Source organism: Tasmannia lanceolata, unplaced genomic scaffold, assembly GCF_043159265.1.
Source record: "Tasmannia lanceolata isolate RefF3 unplaced genomic scaffold, GAP_Taslan_0.1 ptg000011l, whole genome shotgun sequence".
Taxonomy (NCBI): Eukaryota; Viridiplantae; Streptophyta; class Magnoliopsida; order Canellales; family Winteraceae; genus Tasmannia; species Tasmannia lanceolata.
In genome coordinates, this window is record NW_027518688.1 from 5,433,351 (window position 1) to 5,449,869 (window position 16,519).

Below are 16,519 nucleotides of genomic sequence, written 5' to 3' on the forward strand. Positions count from 1 at the left end.
CCGCCATGGGTCGGTCGACTGAGATAGGTTTTTGAACAAAATTTTTGAGCGAATAGGTTGTTCTCGCCGGGCGACCGCGTTGGGGTCTGTCGACCGCGACGGTAAGAAATTTGAAAATAAAAAAGGGCGCCCGATAGAGGCGGACGACTGCGGTAGCTCGGTCGACCGCGACGGTCGGGCAAACTAGCCGTTGGGGCTTTCGCAGGTTGATTTTTTCAACCCAGTTTTTTACAGTTTTACCCCAAACGGTCATATTTTCAAATACACTATATATACATGATTAAAACCTATCTACACAAGCTTTTGAACATTTAAGAAAGATCAAAACCCATTTTCCTTGAGCTAAAACCTTATATTAAAAGCTAAACCTCTTTGATCTTGTATTTGCACATTTTATCAAGGGGAACTCCATAGGCTTTACATTTTATCTTTCCATGGAGTATTGGTGAGCTATCAAAGTTTGTAATCCGCCTATCTAAGAGGCAAGAAAGTTTTTCTTTTATTTTTTTCATTTGTATGTGAGGATCTTCTCTTCGGCCTGGTAACAAAGGTGAAGACGTTGTGGGGGTCTACTCTTCGGCCCGTTAAGAAATGAGAAGGCATTGTAAGAGAGTGTGTCCCCTTGTCAAGGCCTCATGCAGAAAGGGTTTGTTCCCTTTGGAGTTGGAGGAGTCGGATGTACGGCTTGGAGATTCGCCCTAATGAAGAATCTCATTGTTACAGTGGAGCGCCACAAGGAGGTAAACTTGGAAGAGTGGAGTAGGTCTTGTGATAGACCAAACCACTATAAATCTTGTGCCTTGTGGATGCTTTCTCTCCTCCTTTTCTTTACACTTTGTGGTGATTGGTAAACTCTACCCTTTCTTGTATTTATGTTTTATTAAAACAAGGGTTAGGGCAAATAGGCTTAAAGTATTATCTTAACCCTAAATTTTATTATCTTGAATATTTGAACAAGGGTTAGATTAATAAGTGCTTAATTAGTAAATTAATTTTAATAATCCATTTAATTAAGCCTAAAATTTTTAATTTACCAATTCACCCCCCTCTTGGGTTGTCACACTCGTATTTCATTTGGTATCAGAGCTTAGGCTCTTAAAGATATTTTTAAATTTAAAATCTACAAGAGAAAGATCCGTGACAATCCAAATGGATTTTGAGAGAGGCCGATCCTCCATAATTCCTCCATTTCTTATTGGAACGAATTATTGAGCCTAGAAAGTGCAAATGCTTGCTTATCTCAAATCCATAGATTATGACATCTTAGATGTCATTGAAAGGGAATTTTCTATTTCAGGAAAAAGTACTAAAAATGATTTAAAATTATTTTTCTTGAATTCAAAGGCATTGATTACTTTGTGTTGTGGTATAAATCCAAACATTTTTGAGAAAATTTCAACATGCATCAATGCAAAAGATATTTGGACTTCATTAGAAAATATTTTTGAGAAAAATGTTTGTCTCTTTTCAAATGATAAAATTTTTGGACAAAATGAGACTTTACAAAAATCTTTTGCAAATGAAAATTGTTTCAAACATTTAATCTCCGATTTAGAAAGTCAAATTGACAATTTGAAATCGGAAGTAAATGAAAGTTTGAAAAGAAATGAAAAATTAAGTCAACTGAGCAAGATTTTGATAAATAAAAATGATTACTTAATTAAAAGATGCAATTACCTTGAAATAAAAAATAAAAGCTTTGAAAACACAAACAAGGATTTACATAAAAAATATATACTTGTTTGTGAAAATGAAGAAAAATTGAATGCTAATTTATCTCAACAAATAAATTGCCTTGAAAAGAAGTAAATGAGATAAAATTAGTAAATGCAGAACTCTCCATAAAGAACCAAAGATTATAAGAAGAGAAAGACAGACATATTTGTCATGATGTGCATTCTTGTGGTTCTTCATGTTCCTCATTTACCAATCATTACTCATGTACTTATTGTGGTAGATTAGGACATCATAAATCTAGGTGTAGGCTTAGATTTGTGAAGTTAAACAAGTTTATTTGGGTAAGAAAAGATACACTCCTGTAAACAAACTTGATCAAAACCAAAGTAATTTGGGTTCCAAAATCTCCCACTCAAATCATCATTTGAATATATTAATATATGGGGTTGTGCTTAATTGATATATCATATGATTTCTCTCTAGATGCTTTACTTCAATATTACATTCTTTGCATCTAGTTTACATGTGATTAAATGACATCAGTCTATATTTATGCTTAGATACATATCTTTACACACGATTTAATAGAGTGTATCTTTGCCCATAGTGCTTCAATGATCACATCATATCTATGCTATAGTCTATAAGCAAAACAATGCTATACATGTTGTAGACTATATCTTTGTACTTTATTGAATATCATTCTAGAATTTTTAATCTAAGTGCACACACTTTTTCTCATATCTTCTTGCATTTAGTATTCATCCACAAGAAAATCCACAATAGAAAATTTAATGTGAAAACTATGTGTGTGCTTCTATGAAAATCAACCACTCCATTGCCCTTGAGTTCAACTTGATCTATTAAGTCCATTTCCTCCATATTTGAACTCTATCTAGGACAATTTTGGCATTTGCTAGATCTTAGAATATTCAACTTGGTTTGAATATCATTTCTAGCTAGATTAAGAAGTTTAAAGCTATGCCTAAGAAAATCTACTCAAATCCTTTCCTAGACATCTCTTGTGCCCTGGGTAAGGAGTCATGTCTATTACTTTGCACCTAGTTGTCGTTCAAATCCATTCTTGTGTGCTTAATAATTATTATTAAATGCATAATAAATCTTAATGGGTTAAAATAGATATGTTCCAAAAGTTTAAAATGAATATCCTCTCATGACTAAGATAAAATTATCTAGTCATAGTAGTTTATTTTGGAATGCACTTGCCCAAGGTGTTCAACTCTTGATATACTCTAAAAGTATCCTTGGATCTCCCCCTAAATTCATATAAGAATATATTATATATGGAAGTTGAAAATGAGTCTAGATTCAATGTATGAAACTCATATTGAGTAAAATTGAAAATGCCATAGGAATCTAGTATCATTGTTGGGCACTCACACATTATGATGGTTGTCATGCAATACATTGTGATGGGAACACTTATCTCCCTCACATTTTTATTTTTTAATGGGCTTATGCACTTTGTGCTTAATGCCTTACCCTTTCATTAGTGGTGTGTGGATGTAGATGTAGATGTTTGGACCATGAACCCTATGTGTCATGTTACTTGTGTCCAATCTCCATAGACTATCCATGGAGGCTTAAAATGCCATATCTTGCTCATGTTTACCCCTAAGTGATATATTATCACTTGCATGAGCCATGGATGTCTCTCTTAGACTTAATCCTTTATAGTCTACTTGTCATTTGTCTAGGTCCTATAGATTTGTGCTAAATAGACATATGTATATAATCTATAGTTAATTCTCCTTGTGTGGTATTAGCTACATGGTAAAGATGGTAACTTAAAATTAAAAGCTACTCAATTGGTACTCTTAGTCCTCTTACCTTGTAAGATGGAGAGTGTACACTCACTTTAATTAAAACATCTAATCTGTTTGGCTTCTAGCCAACATCTTCACCATGACAAGTCATATGTGCATTGAAGTGTAACTTATATATATATATATATATATATATATATATATATATATATATGCACTTAATTAAGGGGTGCATGATCTGCTAGGCTGTCATTTCTTTTGGTTTTACTTGATTACTCCTAGCAATCATGCATTAGTGGCCCAAGGGTGGTTTGAAAATCATTCACCTTTAAATCCCTTGGTGTCTCTGTGGTTGGTCAGCCCTTTGGATTCATACACTGTATGAGTCTTTTACAAAGGGAGAGTTATACGTCCTCAATGTCTGTTCATCCATCTTATCATATGATGTTTGATGTGCATTACATATGATAAATACACTCATGTGGAGCCATAGTGCTCCATATGTGTTGTAGTTGGGTCTTGTCCTATTCTTTATATTTGAGATCGTCTCTCATCTTCTGACAAGTTCCCTTGGCTTAAAGCCTTAGTGCCATATCCTTTTAGGCCTTATACTTATCTTGGATAGACTTATATGTTTCTATCTCTGCCAATGATAAGTTTCTTGTTCTAGAGTTTGAAAAATCTCTAGAACCCTTCTTCATTGGACAGTGCTTAAGATGATCATCTCATTGTCTATGAAGTAATCTTTTATCATGTGCTCTTGAAAGTAAATTCATTTTTCATCATGATAAGATCCGATGGCTATACATCTACATTCATATCATTAGCCATTGTATATTGTCATGCCTTGCCTCGCCTCATAGGTGTTATCAAAGGCCACTGACAATCTCTTGGGAGAGAATTGATTTTGTGAGCTTGTCATGTCCCATCATCTCTTCCAAGATTTTAGCTTCCGAGGACTCAAGTTGACTGATTTCAAATAATCAGTCATTCGCAGCTTGTTTATGGTACTTGTCTCCTTCTATCATGCCAGATGTAATAAGATGGTCATGACTAAAGGCTGGCATGTGCACTTCTTGAGCATCCTCCCAAGGATGACCTTTTGGTGAAGGAGAAGAGTTAAAACAAGTACCTCGTCTCTCAATCTGGGAAGAACTTTTAAAGATGCTACCCTTACATGGAAGAAAGGGTCAAGCATTGATCTAAGCTCTTCTAAACATTCATCAGTAGAATAGTTTCGGATAGAAGAATGCAAAGTTCAATTTTGCTGCTTTCGAGAGATTTCCAAATACCACTTCTATCATTCAAGGAATATTAATTGAAATATGGTATCAATCTTCCATGCAAGGTATATACTTAACATTCATTATACCTATTTTTTTAAGTATATCCTTTGCAGTTTCATGGGTCATAGGAGTGCTTTACAGTAATTCACCTTATCTATGCCCATCCTCAAATATAGATGTGCCTCATATTGTCATTCTACATGTCTATGTTTGATTGCTCTTATCATGTGTGCTTTCAATTTAGACATCTCATACACATGATAGGTTCTTCGGGAGAGTAATCATGCTATTATACCTTGAGCGTTAATTGTTAAATCTCTTCCATTTTTGGTTCATGTATATGGAACTTCATCTTGTTCTATCATATGTATACATGACATCTTCTTGCCATGGATGAGTCTTGGACATAAATTTTCTATTCTTATATCCATGTGCATTTTTGTATCAGACTATATTTTCTTCACTTCCATATCTTTTGTCTTATATTCCTCCATTCGCATTCTAAAAATGCAAATTTCTTTTGAATGGATCAATAATAAATGGTTAAAGGTGTTAGCCCAAATCAATTATCCTATGTGCCTTACACCACTTTATTTAGTATTCTTACACATAGTCAGGGGGAGCTCTTGCATGCTAGGGATAAGCGACTTGCAAACTTGAAAGTTATATTATAGTTCAGAGTATATTCATACTCTGGAAGAAACTTGTCTGCATTTAGTCAAGACAACCCTAATATGAATGTAACCCAAGAGCCAAATAAATCACTTTCTCAACCATAGTTCATTATCATGCCCTATTACATAGGTTTCACCTAGGGCCAGTGACAAATAAAAAGGAGTAGAGCAAAATGGTTTCTTATTCAAATTTATATAGACCATTGTGATGTGCTCACATGGTTTATTACCCCAAAATTTGTGCTAAAGTTGAAAATCTTTAGATAAAAAAGGGATTTATCATGCATTTCACACTTATTTTATTCTTCGATAAGCATTCTATGAGCTTGAATGTCCTATCATATACCATATATATAGCTTCTATAAGCTATCATTCATCTTGTCACCCCACTTGCAGTTTCACTTACATATCCCTACCTTTTTATTGTTGCCAAAAGGGGAAGAATTTTGAGAATTGATTAGGTAGTCCATATTTTGTATGCACATATGCTTTACATTCATGCATTACACTTGTGCGTATAGTGAGGGGAAGCATGGCTTCATTGTTTATAGTATTTAATACTTATTCATCTATTTGTTTAATATCTCCTATCTCCCTAGTCAATTTGTTTGCCATCATAAAAAAGGGAGAGAATGTAAGCCCAAGGGTTCCCATGGGTCTAGTCATTCACCTTACCTCTTATTTTGATGATAACAAACTCAAATTGATTAGCATTTATGGACTAATGTGTTGCTTTGAGGTGTTGTGTTATATTCAGGAATTTGGTATGTCATATCGCCATTACACAACTCATCTCAACACATGGCTTGTGGATCAAGGATCAAAGGAACCAAGAGCTTGCACTTACAGTGAAGACATCCTCATTTGAATATGTTCAAGTGAAGAAGCTCAACATGAAGATCCCACAAGTTCCTAGCAATTGTCAAGAAGGAGCTTGGAGTTGAACATGCTATGGTGGCACCTAATGTACCTTTCAACATGGATTGAAGATTGTAGGAGAAGTCACAAGAGCCGAATCAAGGTCAAGATGTTCACTCAAGCCAAAAAAGTCCAAGAAAGTGCGAAGGAGCCGATACATTCCAAGAAGACTCAAGGTTCTTAATTTTAGAATGTATTTAGAGTCCTCTTGATTTTATATTTAACTGTACTTTCAGAAGGTTTTCAAATGGTTTTTATAATTAACATTTTACATCTTTGAAAACCATCAACACACCCAAAAATGTGTTTGAAAACCTATGACTTAAGTGCAAAGACCATGGCCCAAAAGCCCCTAAGCTTTTAAGTAAAAATGAAATTTTAACCAGGGCCGGTCGACCGGGGGTATCTCGGGCGATCGCGCCAAGCTTGTTGGAATTCCAGCACTTGCGGAAAAATAGCGGGCCAGTCGACCGGGCCAAGCTGGGCGACCGTGGAATGGGTTTTGGTTAAACAGAAACATTCTGTCATGGGTTTGGCCGGGCGACCGTCGTGGGTCGGTCGACCGAGATAGGTTTTTGAGCCAAATTTTTTAGCCAACAGGTTGTCCTCGCCGGGCAACCGCCTTGGAGTCGGTCGACCGCAACGGTAAGAAATTTGAAAATAAAAAGGGTATCCGATAGGGGTGGACGACCGCGGTGGCTCGGTCGTCCGTGACGGTAGGGCAAACTAGCCGTTGGGGCTTTCGCAGGTTGACTTTTTCAACCCAATTTTTTACGGTTTTACCCCCAAACGGTCATATTTTCAAAGACACTATATATACATGATTAAAACCTATCTAAATAAGCTTTTAAATATTTAAGAAAGATCAAAACCCATTTTCCTTGAGCTAAAACCTTCTATCAAAAGCTAAACCTCTTTGATCTTATATTTGCACATTTTATCAAGAGGAACTCCATAGGCTTTACATTTTATCTTTCCTCGGAGTGTTGGTGAGCTATCAAAGTTTGTAATCCGCCTATCTAAGAGGCAAGAGAGTTTTTCTTTTATTTTCTTCATTTTTATGTGAGGGTCTTCTCTTCGGCCCGGTAACAAAGGTGAAGATGTTGTGAGTGTCTACTCTTCGGCCCGTTAAGAAAGGAGAAGACATTGTAAGATGGTGTGTCCCCTCGTCATGACGTCGTGCAGAAAGAGTTTGTTCCCTTTGGAGTTGGAGGAGTCGAGCGTACGGCTTGGAGATTCGCCCTATTTAAGAATCTCATTGGTTTAATGGAGCGCCCCAAGGAGGTAAACTTGGAAGAGTGTAGTAGGTCTTGTGATAGGCCGAACCACTATAAATCTTGTGCCTTGTGGATGCTTTCTTTCCTCATTTCCTTTGCACTTTGTGGTGATTGGTAAAGTCTACCCTTTTTGTATTTATGTTTTATTAAAACAAGGGTTAGGGCAAATAGGCTTAAAGTAATATCTTAACCTTAAATTTCATTATCTTGAATATTTGAACAAGGGTTAGATTAATAAGTGCTTAATTAGTAAATTAATTTTAATAATCCATTTAATTAAGCCCAAAATTTTTAATTTACCAATTCACCCCTGGGTTGTCACACCCGTATTTCATCCATTCTATAGATGAATGTGTAGATAACTATACCAATAGAAACCTCTATAGATCGTAGAGTAAGGATCGTCGAATGGAGTTGCTTTTTGTCGTATGACGTATTTACATTCGGGTCAATTGAACGGTTTAGATCTTTGAACAAGGTGGGTCCAATCTATTTTTACAAAAATACAAGCACGCATATTCATTAAAAAGTTCATTGCGGCCCTGTGAACCCCGATCGCGAGGACGGTGGGCGAGGGACATGAGATCCCCCGTCGGTCCTCTAGGATCTCCACAATGTGAAGGAGAGCTCTACCAAGGAACTCTCGAAATGGTGCTACTAACAGCATGGGTGACGATATAAATGAGATACTTCTCGATTCAAGGACCAGCCTGGAACCAAGATGTACCTATAACAAAGAAGAGTCGCCATCGAAGGAAGTAGGCCTTGGATCCCATGAAATACTCTGTTGCAACGGATAACCAGAGATACAAAAGTCCGTGCCTGATGACGAATGGGGAAGGTATTAAGCGCCCCCAATTCGCCCAAGTGCAAGCACCTGGTCTCTTATGCCATTTCTAATTAATTTTGAAGAGTTTTGGGCTAAAATCATGTGAAATGGGAACGAGTACCCCCGAAGAAACGTCTATCTAAGCATGCACGACCCGGGGATGGGCAAAAGAAAATAAACATCCAAATCCTAACTCACTGCATCTACTCCTAACCCATCACATCTAGGAAAGTAATAACATCCGCATGCACAGCTACAGCTAAGCAGGTAATAGCATATATGATAAGCAGAAAAGCAGTAAATATCTACATCTAAGCATGTAAATAAGCATGTGAAACTAAACGTACAAAAAATAAGCAAGCTGAAAGTAAACACACAAGGAATCAAAGACAAACACACGATAAGCTAAAAGATGCGAGGAAAGAAAGGAATCAGAAAATAGACGGTATGCGCAAACCCAAAATGCCAGGGAAAAGAAAATGGGACATATGATAGACTCAGGGAGCGATTCTAAAGGAATCGAGCTCAGTGATCCTGATCCGCTAAAGATCGGACAAGTCTCGCGATCGTCATAGCCTATCGTTGGGCTCAGCGAGGACAATCCCTGTAAAGGGGCCACGCTACTTCGTCGCCCATCCCAAAACCCGATAAAACGTCGGAAAACCGATAAAACCGGCAAACCGCGATCAAAATCGGAAATGAAATGAAAAGAAGGCTCCGAGTGACCTAACAATCACCATCCTTGCCCATTTTGGTTTTTGTATTTTTGGAAAAAGCTTGAAAGATATTTTTAGATGCTGAAATGATTTTTTTGAAGGGTTTAAATGATTTTATTGAAAAGTTTGACTGAACTTGGGACGAAAATCCCAAGCTGCCTACGTACCCTGTGGAAAGGGATCAAGCCAACGTAGTTCGAACCAGCTTTTCGAAAAACGCTTTTGAGTGCTTTTTGATGTTTTTTTGGATTTTTGTTATTTGATTTTTATGTATTTTTTATCCCTTTTGATTGAAGAGGGGTTTTGGCTCAAGAGGTTGCCGTCCGTCATCGCCTGAAACCCGACAAGATGTTCCCAAAATCGATGGGATCCCGAAATGCAAAGAGTATGCTAAGGAACGTGCAAAGAATAATCCCGAAAAGGAAAGAACTCCTAAAACCCTGTGAAGATCCTAAGATAGGGACAATGATAGGAAGGGCAAGGGATTGGCTCAAGAAAAATTCCATCATCGCCTTCACCTGACGACCTAATCTGCTGATCAAATGAGCTCCAAGATCAGATGAGAATCCCTAAACACTGGATAGAAATCAGATGAGGCCTCTAGGTCATGAGAGATAAATCAAGACTACTCAGATATTCCATGGCTGCATTTCCACTTTTGAGACATGATAGCAATATGCGAACAAAGGACAATACTGCGAATGATAGTGACTCGGGAATGTTCTAAGGGGTTGCCTCCAAATGAACTGGACATGATGAAAGCTGGTGCAAAAGAAAATTAGCGAAGTGGGGTATGCTAAGCCAAACCGAATGAAGAAATTTGGGTATTTTGACTCGTCAACTGAGTCACGGATTTTCAACTAATCCTGACGAGTGCTCTCACTGACAATCTAGCAAAATCAAAATGATGAAACTTATAAACTCGGGTGCCATTTTTCACTTGATTTCTCCTTCAACAGATGTAGATAACTTCATAACCCGACTGCGTTCAATGAAGAATCACTCAAACCCGTTTGTTTCACCATGGACAAACCGATTTGATTTGGATGAGAGTGGAGACCTGTTCCAGAAATTCAGCCAACATGGCGCATCATATATGTGCATTACCAAACTCAGGAAGAACCTAAAGGTTGGCTAAAATGAAAAACCCATTGATATGAGAATATGGTATCAACACCCTTACATCTTGATATTCATTGAACACAATTCCCATGGGCTCTTGAAATCGAATTAAGAAGAGGAGACCAATGGGATTTAAAATCGAGGGAAGCAAACCAATCGGACAAAACTCAGAAAACATATGCCTCTTCCGATGAGAAACACAAGGTGATCAAGTTTTAGCAAATTACAAAGGGATTAGGAAAAATGGATACATCAATGAGAAAATTAAGGCTATTGAAAATCACACATCAAAGGACCCAAAATCAGCCAGGTAACAAGAAACCAAAAAGGAATTATTAGGGAAAATGAGATGGGTTTTACCTTGTTGCAAAATTTTCTCCAAATGGCTGAAGATGAAGATCAAACCCCTTTGCTGCAACTTCTCTACCTCTCCCTAAAATTTACACAGACCTTCCCTCTCTCCCTCTTTCTCCCTCTGTTTTTTTTTTTGTTGCTACTGCAAATGAGCTCTCTGTCCAGATAAGAGAATGGAGAAGATGAAGATCAAACCCCTTTGCTAGAAATTGATGGTGGAGATAAAAATCAAAGAGGGTTTTCTGGGTTTGAGAGGTATATTAAATGGAAATGGAGGTGGAATGGGTTTGAGTAGTTAGCAAAGGTAGGAGGGAAGAGGGAAAATGATCGAAGGTGGACGGCCTTGGCGGAGGTGGGGAGCCGGCACCAGCGAGATTGCCGGAGAGGAGAATCCTGCAAAACCCTCTCTCTCTCTCTCTCTCTCTATTGCTCTGTTTTCTTTTTCTTTTTTCTTTTTTAAAGAAAGAAAAAGAGGGTTTGAGGGTTTGAGGGAGGCCGGTGGTGGTGGCTATGGGTTTTCGAGGTGGGTTTGGGGTAGAAATGGGTTTCGGTTTTGGAGGTGGGGGTTGGAGAAGATGAGGGTGGAAGAGGGTTTTCGAAGTGTGGAGATGGGTTTCAGTTTGGTGGTGGTTGGTGGTGGTGGGTTTCGGTTTTTGGAGGTGCAGAAAATGGGTTTCGGGTTTGGGGGTTGAGGAATGTGAAGGTGGAGGATGGAAGAGGATTTTCGAAGGGTGGTGTTGGGGTGGAGATGGAGGTGGAGGATGGTGGTGGTGGGTTTCGGTTTTTTGGAGGTGCAGAAAATGGGGTTTCGGTTTTGGGGGTTGAGGAAGGTGAAGGTGGAGGATGGAAGAGGGTTTTCGAAGGGTGGTGTTGAGGTGGAGATGGAGGTGGAGGATGGTGGTGGGTATGGGTTTTGGGTTTCGGGTTTGGGGTTGAGGATGGTGGCTGGTGCGGTGGAGATGGGTTTTGAGGGGTGGTGGTGATTGGGTGGTGCAGTTTTGGAGGTGGCGGTTGGAGAAGAGTGGAAGAGGAAGACAGTTTGGGGTGGGTGGTTGGAGGCGGTTGTAGAAGGAGGAGAAGATGAGGTGGCTGCAAATCCCTTTTTTCCTCTCCCTCTCTCTGCTGCTCTTTTTCTTTAAAAAAAAAATCCCTCCCTTGAAAACCCTAATTCGATCTTCTTTTAAAGGGGAAATGGCATTTTTGCCCCTACTCCCTTTTATCTTTTGAAATGGTATCGGCACTACCATATTTTAAGCCCTCTTGTCTTGCCTAACTAGCACCACTATGTCTCGATATTCGCACAATCTCAGCTTGTCTTTTCTCAACTTCTTTGTCCATTTTCTTTGAAAATTTCCAGAGACGCACTCAGAAACAACAAGCATTCACAGATCGCACAATTAAGCCTCGGAACTCGAAAATTTAGGGAGGGGGGCAGTACCAAAGCTCCGGGATATTTGGTAAATTTTGTAAATTTCGGGGAATCATTTGGGCTCACAAAAGGTTTCGACAATAATCTGCAAATGAAGATTTGTCGGGGTCTTTTGCATTTTGGGTTCGGCTCTTCAATTTTTAAAGTTGAAGTGCGGCTTTAGGACATCAGGGAATTGTTTTTGAGATCCAAGGGTTTAGGAACTTTACTCGATTTCAGGATTTTTATTCGATTTTGGGAATTAGGGTCAGGTCAAAATGGGGTGTCTACAGATGCCCCTCTTTGGCAGAGGGGTTCGCACGAATGCCAAAGCCAAAAGGACGACGCATTTTGACCTGCCCCGAAAATTTGGTTAAAGAAGGAAAACATAAAGAAAATGATTTTGTGAAGATTGAATTCTTGATGGGTCAGATGCCTCAAGGGTCTTACCCGGATTGGATGCCTCAGGGGACTTTGGAAAGAATGCCGCATGGGACTTTGGAAGGAAAGTCTCAGGAGACTTTGGAAAGAATGCCTCAGGATGGCGGATGCCGTACGAGAACGGGCTTGGATGCCGTATGAGACGGGCTTGGATGCCGTATGAGACGGGCTTAGATGCCGTGTAGAAACGGGCTTGGATGCCGTATGAGACGGGCTTAGATGCCGTATGAGAACGGGCTTAGATGCCGTACGAGACGGGTTTAGACGCCGTACGAGACGGGCTTAGACGCCGTACGAGACGGGCTTAGACGTCGTACGAGACGGGCTTAGATGCCGTACGAGACGGGCTTAGATGCCGTACGAGACGGGCTTAGATGCCGTATGAGACGGCATCTGAAACGGGCTTAGATGCCGTGTGAGAACGGGCTTAGATGCCGTATGAGACGGCATCTGAAACGGGCTTAGATGCCGTGTGAGAACGGGCTTAGATGCCGTATGAGAACGGGCTTAGATGCCGTGTGAGAACGGGCTTCGATGCCATATGAGAACGGGCTTGGATCCTCTCATAGTAATAAAAGGTGGAATTTAATTAGGCGGAACCCTCACGCACTAGTCAAAAGGGAAAGCTTTATTATGCGGAACCCTCACGCAATAACAAGCGATGGAAATTTGTTATGTAGAACCCTCACACAGTAACAAAAGGTGGAATTTAATTAGGCGGAACCCTCACGCACTAATCAAAAAGGGAAAGCTTTGTTATGCGGAACCCTCACGCAGTAACAAGTGATGGAAATTTGTTATGTGGAACCCTCACACAGTAACAAAAGGTGGAATTTTAATTAGGCGGAACCCTCACGCACTAATCAAAATGGAAAGCTTTGTTATGCGGAACCCTCACGCAGTAACAAGGGATGGAAATTTGTTATGTGGAACCCTCATACAGTAACAAAAGGTGGAATTTAATTAGGCGGAACCCTCACGCACTAATCAAAAGGGAAAGCGTTGTTATGCGAAACCCTCACGCAGTAACAAGCGATGGAAATTTGATCGAGGAGTAAAATTCTTATGAAAAGATTGATACTCTCACGCTTTTGATTGATTGATTGATTCGAATTGATTGATTTGGATTGATTTCTTTGGAGATTACTTTGTCTCTTGCCGAGAAAATGGGAGTGCGTGATTTGCTGGGATTTTGGGTACTGACCAATTTTTGAAAGAATTAGATTTTTTTTGGGAATTGAACACTTTGAGCAATTGCCAGCGGACTCTCTAGGAAATAGATGTTAGACTCCATTGGGGACTAGCTTTGCTTGGGAGTTTAGAGGTTTGGCTCGAGATGTGCTCGTAACCTCTCTTATCTCAATTTGCTGGAGACATTGGCACTGATTGCCTTTGTGTCCTGGACATCTTTTATGACGCAAGTCATAAAAGATGCCCCTAGTGTATTGTGCTTCCATGACAAGAGTCTTAGGGAGGTAAAACAATGGCGGTTGAAGAAAAGATGCTTCTTTCTGTGAAGGCTTGAAGTTGCAGAGTTTTTTTTTTTTTTTTTGGTAAGGAGAGAGTAGGACAATCACCATGATGGCTGAGTCTAAGAATCTCATCTTTGCATTGCTCACTTCTGGAGGCTTAAGGTCTTTCGTAGGTTTGAATATGATGTCTCTTGCCCCTTCTGATACCTAAACCAGGATTTACTCTGAATTTTTTTTATTTTTTTTTAGGGCATGCTGCCATTCTTCCAACACCAATGACTTTGACTTCAAAGGGAAATGACAACAAATAACTTGAGAGAAACAAATTTCAAAGGACTCAACCAAAGAAAACTATTACTCTAGAGACTCGACTCATTTTTTCAAATTTTTTTTTTACTCACTCTTGGATCTTATGTGTTATATGTTTTAGGGTATGGCCTAGCCACTCTAAGGGTATTTCGAATACCGTGTCAAGGGACACTACTCTCCTCATTCGGTATTTCCTTCATGATTATTATCCCTTTCAGATTGTTCATTTTCAATGCCCTAGTTTAGAGGAGCGTCAAAATAAGCTTGCTGGCACTCCTTGGACTCTGAGATTTTGCTCCGGTTGAAGGTTCTTTCTTCACCTCATTGATTCGCTCCTTGTGAGTAGTCACTGCCATTGACCAGATTGCCTTTCCAGGTTTTCAATATGGTGGACCGCTTGCCCTATCTTTTGCCTGGATCGCCCTTTCGGGTTTTCGGTCCAGCGGGCTTGAGTACCCTGACTTTTGCCTAAGCTGACTTTTTGGTTGTCAACTTAGCGGGTGAATGACCCTAACTTTTGCCTAGGCCGCCCTTTCGGGTTTTCAGCCTAGCGGGTCTTCAGACTCCATCGTTTTTCTCTTTTCTTTCTGCTTTTGCCTCGAACCTTTCCTTGTTCACCAGAAGGACTTTCTAGGAAGGCGTGGGTTCAAAAGGGTTGGATATTTCTTTGGTTCAAACGATTTCGACCGAATTTAGTCTAACCAGCTTGCTACATACCCCAAAAATGGAGGATCAGGTCTGCGTAGTTCGCTTGGGGTTTGGAAGGTGTTTGCAAAAGGATTTTTCAAACTTGAAATTTTTCGTTTCGCTTTCTGGTGTTCTGGCATGAGATTTTCTCAAATGATTCAATAGCTTTGAATCTTTCCTTCCTTTTTTTTTTCTTTTTGAGGAATCTGGCGGCATTTCCTGTCAAGACTTCATCTGTACTGCGCAAGCTTGTCTGAAAGAATTCTCACTTGTCTCTGGGATCTTGAATTGATGCTCGGTAGTCTAAGACTCGGGGTCTTCTTTGAATGCTAAAGATGATTTGGGACTGACTCCACTTCTTGGGATTTAGATATTTCTAAGGAGTTGACGTAGGGGTATGCTCCCTTCTCCTTTTTTGTTCTGGATTCTATCTTTTTTTTTTGTTCATTCTTTTTCTCTTCTTTTTCTTTTGCTTGGATATCGGGGGATGCCCCTACTCCTTGAATGCTCTAACTAGAAATTCCATCGGAATGCAACGACCCAAGTATTCTTATGGGACTCATGTTCTTTGATTGTGACTTTGTTGTTCGAAAGTTTTTTTCTCAATCTTTTTACTATCTTCACTTAGTATTTGATGTTTCTCCTTTGAAATTTTGGCTTTTTTGACCTGATGTCAAAAGTTGAGGGAGACTTACATTGAACAGTGCAAGGGCACGATATCGGTTTATCCTCGTAGGACCAAGCAGAACTACTTTGAACCCTCTAAATAGGTTTATCGATTCTTCACGCTCTTCGGGAGATAAAGTTTTGCCAATCCGTATTTCTCGAGTTTCAGATTTCGATACCACCATCGACAGTTTTGATTTCGTCTTCAACTGGCTTTGCTCTTGCTCTTGCTCTCGTTTGACCATCTTTCAGATCTCGAGGAGAATTTCGTCTGCATCCTCTTCCGAGAAGGGTGTCTTAGTTTGTTCAACATTAGATCCAAGAGGAAACACGGAGGAAAACTGACATTGAAAACACATGTTCATTTCATTGAGAAGTTTATGTACATTGATGATACTCGACACGCAACATTGGGCTTTACATCAGACATAACAATGGGTTGAATGCTGACTCACCATAAGAAAGGAGAACAAACACAAAATACTTGGACTTGACACTAACATGATTATTTGACCTACCAACTTGGACAAGAGAGTGGTTACACACACGACAAGGATGAATTTCAAAGAAATGACACTTTTTGGAGGCAATGGACTAGCGCTGAAAGTTCATGACATCGTCTTCATTAATGATGATAATGATTGGAGAGAGCAACCCTGGAGTTAGAATCTTAGAAGGAACGACCTCTTTGGTTTCTGTTGACCTAGTTCAAATTGATCTTTAGCACCTGACAATGGCAAGGCTTTCTCTGGTATGATGTTTTCAAGGGGTTCAAGCTATGACATCTTTCCTTTTCCTTCCCATTCATTTTCCAGCCCAGAGGTGGTACAGGTAAAGGTGGTGAGATCTATGAAAGGTTGAAAGGGTAGAGTGGTTCCCATGGTGGGTGAAAGAG